This window comes from Jaculus jaculus, chromosome 1 (genome assembly GCF_020740685.1).
Source record: "Jaculus jaculus isolate mJacJac1 chromosome 1, mJacJac1.mat.Y.cur, whole genome shotgun sequence".
Taxonomy (NCBI): domain Eukaryota; kingdom Metazoa; phylum Chordata; class Mammalia; order Rodentia; family Dipodidae; genus Jaculus; species Jaculus jaculus.
In genome coordinates, this window is record NC_059102.1 from 272,579,580 (window position 1) to 272,588,207 (window position 8,628).

The following is an 8,628-nucleotide window of genomic DNA, read 5'->3' on the forward strand; positions in this document are numbered from 1 at the left end:
GACACTGGTTCCATTCCCCAGGACCCACATAAGCCAGATGTACAAGGGGGTACATGCGTCTGGAATTCCCTTGCAGTAGCTGGAGGCCCTGGCATGCCCACTCTCTCATTCTCTCTATCTGCCTCTTCCTCTTTCGCGCGTGCTCTCTCTCTCTCAAATAAATAAATATTTCCATTAAAATTAACATCAGCGCTTGTATTATTAAGATTATAAAAAAGCACTTGGGAGGCAGAGAGAAGAAGATAGCCATAAGTTCGAGGCCACCCTGAGACTACATAGTGAAATCCAGGTCAGCCTGGACTAGAGCAAAACCCTACCTCGAAAAAGAAAAAAAAAGATTATAAAAAATCAATTAGCATGTTTACAGGAAAGAGTTGAAGCACCTAGTATGTAATAAAAACATGCTGGGCTGGAGAGATAGCTTAGCAGTTAAAGGACTTGCCTGCAAAGCCTAAGAACTCATGTTCAAATCTCAAGGTCCCATGTAGCCAGATGCAGTGACGCAAGCGTGAAATGTTGCACATGAACACAAGGGGGCGTACACATCTGGAGTTCGTTCACAGCAGCTGAAGACCCTAGTGCATCCATTCTCTCTCTGTTTCATCCCCCCCCCCCGTGTGTGTGTGTGTGTGTGTGTGTGTGTGTGTGTGTGTGTGTCTTTCTCTCTCAAAATAAATAAATAATAAAATATTTTTTAAAAATATGCTAAATAATTTAGAAAAGCCAGTAAGTAAGCTCATATTACTAGTGAATATATATATATGAATATATTCTTTTTTGGTTTTTTTGGTTTTTCAAGGTAGAGTCTCACTTTAACTCAGGCTGACCTGGAATTCACTATGTAGTCTCAAGGTAGACTTGAACTCATGGCAATCTTCCTACCTCTGTCTCCTGAGTGCTGGTATTAAAGGTGTGAGCCACTGTACCCATACTAGGAATATATATATTCTTAAAACCATTTTGAATAGCTATTTGCCAACATGCACTGAAACCCTTAAAAATGTATACAAAATTCAAGGTCAGCCTGAACTAGAGTGAGACCATGGCCCCCAAAACAAACAAAAGTACACAAAAAGCTTGTAGCTCTAATAAATCCAGTAATGCCTTACTGAACATTTATTAGGTGCCAGGTGCTATTCTAATTGATTTCCATGTATATTAATTCATATAATCCTCACAACAACTATTATTGTCCCTGTTTTCAGCTGAGAATACTGAAGCCCAAAAGAGGCAAGCCCCTGTCCTACTCCCCATCCCTGCCAGTCCAGACAGTGGGGAATTTAGGTGTCTGGTTCCAGAGGTCTTATTCCTCTGAGGGTAAGAGCCTACTTTTCTAAAACTTCCCCCAGTAATTCACTTCAACATATGGAAATCTGAAAGTACACAATGATTTATGTCTGAGAATACATAGTAAAAGATTATAATTGGAAAAAATTAAAGACCATCCAAGCATGCAATAATAGGGGACAGCTAAATAATTATGGTTCACCCATACCACCAAATGCCATGCAGCAATTTCAAACTATGTCCTGTGGTCCCCCACAGATGTCTACACCCTAATACCCAGAACCTATGGGTGTGAGTGTATATGGACAAAGGGACCACCTGGCCCACAGGACCACACTAGGGATTTGATGTTGGGGAGAGGACCTTCGACTACCCAATTGATCAGGTGTCACTACACGGGTCTCTATGAGGGTGGTTCAGAGATGGGGTGACAGAAACAAGGAGTTAAAGTACTGTGAGGAAATGAAGGAGCCAAGGAACACAAGTGGTCTCTGAAGACAGAAAGGACCTGGATTCTCTCCTTAGAGCCTCTAGAAGGAACCAGCCCTGTCAACACCTTGACTTTAGCCCAGTGAGACTTATTTTGGACTTCTGACCTCTAAAACTGTAAAACAGGAAATGAGTGTTATTGTATGCCACTGTTTACATAGAGTGTTACAATAGGCTAATGGAATATTAAATATATATACCAAATGGCCTAATTTCTGGCTTTAAAAAACTATCTGGGCTAGGATATAATTCAGTGGTAGCGCATTTGCATATCATATGCAAGGCAATGGGTTTAATCCCCAGTACTGGAAAAATAAAAACAAAAGTAAACAAGCAAAAACCTTATCTATCTGCACAGGGGAAAACAACACTGAAATACATAAACTCAAATGGTAACAGTTGCTTCTGCCTTCCAGCAGGATGACAATGGTTACAAAATGTTTACAAAGAGCTTCTTTTTTAATAATGAGATAGACCATATTATTATATATTTTAATAAACCTTTTTAAAATTTGTTTTTGTTTTTTGAGATAGGGTCTCGCTCTAGCCCAGGCTGACTATTAGTCTCAGGATGGCCTTGAACTCACAGTGATCCTCCTATTTCTGCCTCCTGAGTGCTGGAATTAAAGGCGTGCACCACTAACTACATCTGGCTTCAAATCATTATTTACAAAAGGTTGTTTTCAGGTAAGACAGTAGCACAAAAATTCAAATGTGTTATCAACTTATTTTGATACACATAGTGAGCTAAAAGAGTGTCAGCTACTAGAAGTTGTACCCAAAAATCTGTCTTTAGCCACCTTCTTGCCAAAAGAAGAAACACCCTTCAAACACCCTTCAAGAACATGCAGCTTCTCACTACTTCCTCCCCAAAATATTTTTTATCTTCATTCATTCCTAGGCGCTACTTAGGCTGCCTTTGGCTCCTCCAAGTGCTGATGAGATTTAATTTCTATGAGCTGTATGACAAGACCTGGATATTGTTCCATAAAAGGGATGGTCTAAATGATGGTATTTCCATAAATGTGACTGTACTTTTTAAAAAATATTATTTATTTGAGAGATAGAGAGACAGAGAGGGAGAGAAAGAGAGTATAAGAGCATTACAACCTCCTGCCACTGCAAACCAACTCCAGACACATGTACCACCTTGTGCATCTGGCTTATGTGGGTATTAGGGAGTCGAACCTGGGTCCTCAGGCTTCAAAGGCAAGCACCTTAACCACTAAGCCATCTCTTCAGCCCTGACTGCACTTTTACTATAGGTGTAATCAAAAGATAAATTCAGCCAGGCATGGTAGTACATGCCTTTAATCCAAGCATTTAGGAGGCAGAGGTAGAAGGATTGCTGTGAGTTTGAGGCCACCCTGAGACTGTATAGTGAATCCCAAGTCAGCCTGAGCTACAGTGAGACCCTACCTCGAAAAAGAAAAAAAAAAAAAAAGAAAAAGACAAATTAGACATCAAACACTAAATGCAAGATAGCCCAAATCCTAGGTAAAGGGGAGACACTACAGAGGAAATACATACTTGTGCAAGCTACTAGTGTACCTTGCAACTCTACTTATAATTTTCCTAATAAGAAAATATCCCAAGGGGCTGGAGAGATGACTCAGTGGATAAAGTGATTTGCCTGCTAGGCCTAACAACCTGGGTTCAATTCCCCAGTACCTATGTAAAGCCAAATGCACAAAGTAGTGCATACATCTGAAGTTCAGCTACAGGCTTTGGTGTGCCTATTCTTTCTCTCTCTCTGTTTGCAAATAAATAAATAAATATTTTTAAAAAGGGAGCATCACAAACATCATACTTCTGGAAGTAACTAAAATACATCTGAAATTATTTTCTTAAGAATAATTTTAAAACATAATTCAGGTGAGAGGAAATAACTTGTACCATATAGTCATATAATTATGCTGCTATGCCTTGCTTTTTAATAAACTGGTTTACTGAAATAACTCCAGAAAAGACTGAACTGCTTAAACCATGATAGGACACTATCCAATTTAATTAAAAGTTGGCTGGAAAACCCCTGCTTTCCTAAGTAATTACATACTTGGCTGGATTACCACTGTTTAACAGGCTGGCAATTAAGCAATGCCAGAGCACACTACCTTAAAATAAAGATGTATAGTTAAGCCTGGCTGACCATTCTGCTGGCACATGCTATCCATCAGTCTCATATGTGAACAGAGAACCCTTGGTCCTCAGCTGTTACTACCTGCTCCTTCACATATTTGCTCTCAGCTCCTAGCAGCACCCCCCCCCCTTTATTCTCTGGTCATCTAGCAGTTACCAGCCATATAGCAGGCATCTCCCAACTTACAACCTTCTCCATTCTTAAATTAATTCCTTTCAGCAAAATAATGCCATCAGGATTAATGAATCTAGTTAATAGGTTTCTGCAACATGTCAAAACACACTGGGACACTACAAACCTTTAGCACCTCTGTAACCTGCCTCCCTCATACTGTCTTCAACCCTGTCCCAACCCAAACACCAAAAGGGAAGGTCTAGCCTCCTATTATGAGTACTTTGGAGGGCTGGGATCTAAACCACTTTATGCCACCTGCTAAAGGTCGAGTGCTCATGAGTTGCTAATAAAAATAAAATTCCTGGTCAGGCATGATGGCACACACCTTTAACCATCCTAGCATTTGGGATGCCAAGGTAGAAGGATCACCATGAGTTTGAGGCTAGCCTGTAACTACATAATCAATTCCAGGTCAGCCTGGGCTAGAGTGAGACCCTACCTCAAAAAATAAAAACAAAAGGCCAGGCATGGTGGCTCAAGCCTTTGATCCTAGCACTTGGGAGGCAGAGGTAGGAGGATTGCCATGAGTTTGAGGCCACCCTGAAACTACATAGTCAGTTCCAGGTCAACCTAGGCTGGAGTGAGAGCCTACCTTAAAAAACTCAAAACAAAAAGCCGAGCATGGTAGCCCACGTCTTTAATCCCAGCACTTGGGAGGCAGAGGTAGAAGGAGTTTGAGGCCACCATGAGACTCCACAGTGAATTCCAGGTCAGCCTGGGCTAGAGTGTGACCTTACCTCAAAAAAAACCAAAATAAATAAATAAATACAAAAGCCGAGCGTGGTGGTGCAACCCTTTAGTCCCAGCACTCAGTTCAAGGCCACCCTGACACCACTTAGTGAATTCCAGGTTAGCCTGGACTAGAGTGAGACCCTACCTTGAAAAACCAGAAATAAAAGTAAAAACAAACAAACGAACAAACAAACAAACAAAGTCCTTCCCCACGGACAGGCAAGCTGCAAATACACCAAAGAACCCACTGAAAACCCTAGTGAGACACACACTTTCCTTTGGCTTCAGTCTTCCCAGTTTTCTTACTCTAGTAAACCGTGACACTCTGGTGGCATAAAAATACAAAGGCAGCAGTCCAAGGACTACCTACCCCCAGACAGACAGACAGACAGAAAACAGAATCAGAGAACCCATGACTGGTAAGGTAATGAGAAAAAGCTCTTGATTAGAAAACACATCCTTTCACTCTGAGGTAACTGGAAGGTTCTGCCAGCACTGCATTAGAATTTACCCTTGTTAGAAGAAAACAAGCAATTATTCTTCATGAGGACATTTTGAGAATACAGCAGCATCCTAATGGGTCAGACACCACCTCCCAACCCTAATAAACAGCTCCACAGTGCCTTGGGTCACATACTGGAGCATAAAATTTTATTGGCAGAAAAAGAAATGTTTCATATGAATGGTGAAACCTGGGCTGTCCATACAACCCAGTATCATTCAGCCATGAAAAGGAATGACGTTGCTACACTGTAGATGAACACTGAAAACTGTGGCCAGAAAAAAAGGGACAAGACACAAAAGGTCACTTTTATGCAAAGCTTCTGCAAATTTAAGACCTAAAATGGTGATCGCTAGGCTAGAAATAGTACTGACTGCAAGAGTGTCCCAAGGGTCGGGTCTTCAGGAGGGTGAGGTGTCTAAAAGTGGATTTGGGGGCTGACTGAACAGCTGTGTTCTAAAAACCATTAAAAAGACTATACTTTCATTTCCATAGTTTGTTACTAAAAGCTATTGGATAGTATTCGCAAAACAGGAGAATTTGTGAATAGGGTCAGACAGATGCTCAGTGGTTAAAAAAAAAGCTCTTGCTTGCAAAGCCTGCTGGCCTAGGTTTGATTCCCCAATACCCACATATTATTAAAAAATAAATAATAAAAATAAGGCGTGCATAGTAGTGCCTGTTTGTAACCCCAGGAGTCGGTAAGTGGAGGCAAGAGTATCAGGCTTTCAAGGCCAGCCCAGGTTCGAGGCCAGCCTGGGCTGCATTAAGACCTTCTTTTAAAAAAAAAAAAAAAAGTAAAAAGTAAATAAATGTAAAAGATTCTGAGGGTTAAAAAAAAATGTAAAGAGCTGCTCTTCTCCGCGTCCCGCCTTTTATTCACACGCAAACCTAGACCCAGAACTTAGGGGCTTACTAGCATAGTTCCACCAAGAGGCTAGTCTCCTGAAAAAAAACATGCCGCGAGGGCTTCCTCCGCTGTCATCGGAAAGTACGGCTCGGATTCTAGAGCGCACAACTGCAACGTGATAGGCACAAACAGGCCCAGATTCCCGGGGGCTCTCGCGACAGCAAGGGGTCAGCCCTGCACACAACACGTCGCCGGCGTCCGGAGGTCGGTCTCGGGAGGCAGCCCCGCGGCGTGGCGGCTGGTCGGGCCCTAGAGATCCGCAGAATGGAACGGCACTGCGGTGCTCGTCGGCGTCGAGGCCGCAGCAGCACGGCGTGCACACTGCGGGTCACCCACGGAGGGACCCCGAGGCTGGCCGGAGGCGCTCGGCACCCTCGTTCTCCGCGCCAGAGACTACACGCCCCGGCACGAGGTCCCGCCGGGTGTGCGGCCGCGGGGCTCGCGCTCGGGCTCCGGCCGCCCGAGGGGGCGGCTGTCCAGCGGCCAGACGCCGCACTGCGGGAACGCTGGGATCTGGCCGACCTCGGGCCTCGGGACCGGCCGGCTCGCGGGGCGCGCAGGACGACGGGGCCAGTGCGGCCTAAGGGCACCCGGCACGAGCGGCTGACGTACCTGTGGCCGCCTTAGGCTCGGAGCCGGCAGGCCCGGAGTAACGGCGCCTCAGCCGTGAACACGCCTCGGCTCTCCATTCGGGGCTGTTTACTCGCAAATCTCGCGAGACTGCACCACTGGAGCCGGGACGCCCACGGCGGAGATGTCGGCCCGGCGTGCCGCGCGCCCGAGGCCTGCGTGCGCGCTCCTGTCGCCCAGAGGCGCCGGGAGGATGGCTAGAGATCTCGCGATATCTGGCAGCACTGGGCCGGGAGCGGGGTAAGAATCAAGGGGGTGTGAAGGGCTGGCAAAGGATCACCCACCGGCCTTTGAGTTACTGAGTTGGGTGGGGTTCTAATCCCGCCTAAACCTCCCGGCTGAGAGCGCGTCCTGATGGTTCAGGTTACACTTGCCAGTGCCATGGGCGCCTATGCTTTGAGAAACAAATAGTTTTTGTTGGGCCAGATGCTTACCTTTTCGAACAATCAATGTGAAGTTTGCCTGCCCAAAAGCCTACCTGAGAGGCTTAGATAACTAGGATGAAGTGTTGTTTTGAGCCCAAACGCTGAATTGGCCCACAGCACAACCCAGGACACAGCAAGCGTGTTCAGGTAATGGTCCTAGACAGTGATGTGCTACAAGGCAGAACAGTGATGGGTCTTTTGTTGAATCTCAAAAATACTATGTCTGTTTCAGGCATTTGATTTGCAATCGTGAGCAAATTGTTTTTCTTTGTGTCTCACCTTCCTCACCCAAAAAGCAAGAGTTACTAACATCTTTACTGGGTGTTAAATCATTGGATATGATTCAGTGAATGATACTTCAAGACTTTCAAGGCATTTCCTGACTTAAGCTCATAGGATTTTATGAACTTTCAGAGACTTTTGACTTCTATTTGTGCATCTTCAAAGCACTTCCTTCTGCTACTGCATAATGCTTTAACCATGCTAGTCTAACTTGTAGTACATTAATATTGACCAAGGTTCTTTAACAGCCCTGTGTAGCTATGCCTTTAAATAAATATAGCTGGATAGTTCTAATGGACAATGACACCATGTAGCTCAATGTCTTCCAGGACCATGCCAAACGCATCCCGTACCCAGATGTAACTGTGACCTACCAATGAGGAAGACTTCACTGCACCCCAGCCTTGAGTATGCTGCTGCACTGATTGACCCATACCAGTGAGGGGATGGCCCAGCAGCAGTTTGCAACATGTCAGGGTTGTCTTCGCCTCTGGCTGATGTTCCCATCCCCCAGAACCTGACCTGCACACTGGTTAGCTACCATGATGCTGGTTTTATAAAGTGCCCTCAGCCTGAGGGTGAGGTTGCACTGAAAGCTACTTTTGCACAGATTGTATTCTAAAGCTTATTCTCCTTCCATCTTACAACCACCTCCCCCCTCTCCACACACACACAGGAATTACAGGGCATACCTACTGAATTCAGGTCTGGCCTTTCCTTGCTGTACATAAATAGTGGTTCCTCAAAAACTAAAAGCCCAGCCAATCCAGATGCTCCTTGTCTTACAGTGGGGTTACAGCCTCCTTAGCCTATTGTAAAATGAAACTCTCCTAAGTTGAAAATGCACTTAATATGCCTAATGCACTGAACAACATAAATTGCTCAGAATACTCTATTAGCTTGCAGCTGGGCAAAATTACCTAGCACAGCATCTACTTTATACAGTTGGCCCTCCTTATTTGTGGGTTCTGTTCCACCCACTCAAGCAAGCTGGAATTGAAAATATTAGGAGAAAAAAATGTATCTGCACCACTGAACATGCTTTTTTTTTTTTTTA

At 44.5% G+C, this 8,628-nt stretch overlaps 1 protein-coding gene across 2 annotated transcripts in view; it reads right to left on the reverse strand.

Annotated features, from left to right (window-relative positions):
* Nucleotides 1-6,997, reverse strand: part of Mbtps1 (membrane bound transcription factor peptidase, site 1) — a 70,979-nt gene extending 63,982 nt beyond the window's left edge. The window contains exon 1 of one of the 2 annotated variants that reach the window (XM_045154123.1): nucleotides 6,847-6,997. The gene's annotated coding sequence lies outside the window, so the exon portion shown is untranslated. The remainder of the gene's footprint in view (nucleotides 1-6,846) is intronic. The other variant, XM_045154129.1, reaches the window with a different exon arrangement.
* Between the last annotated feature and the right edge of the window lie 1,631 nt (nucleotides 6,998-8,628).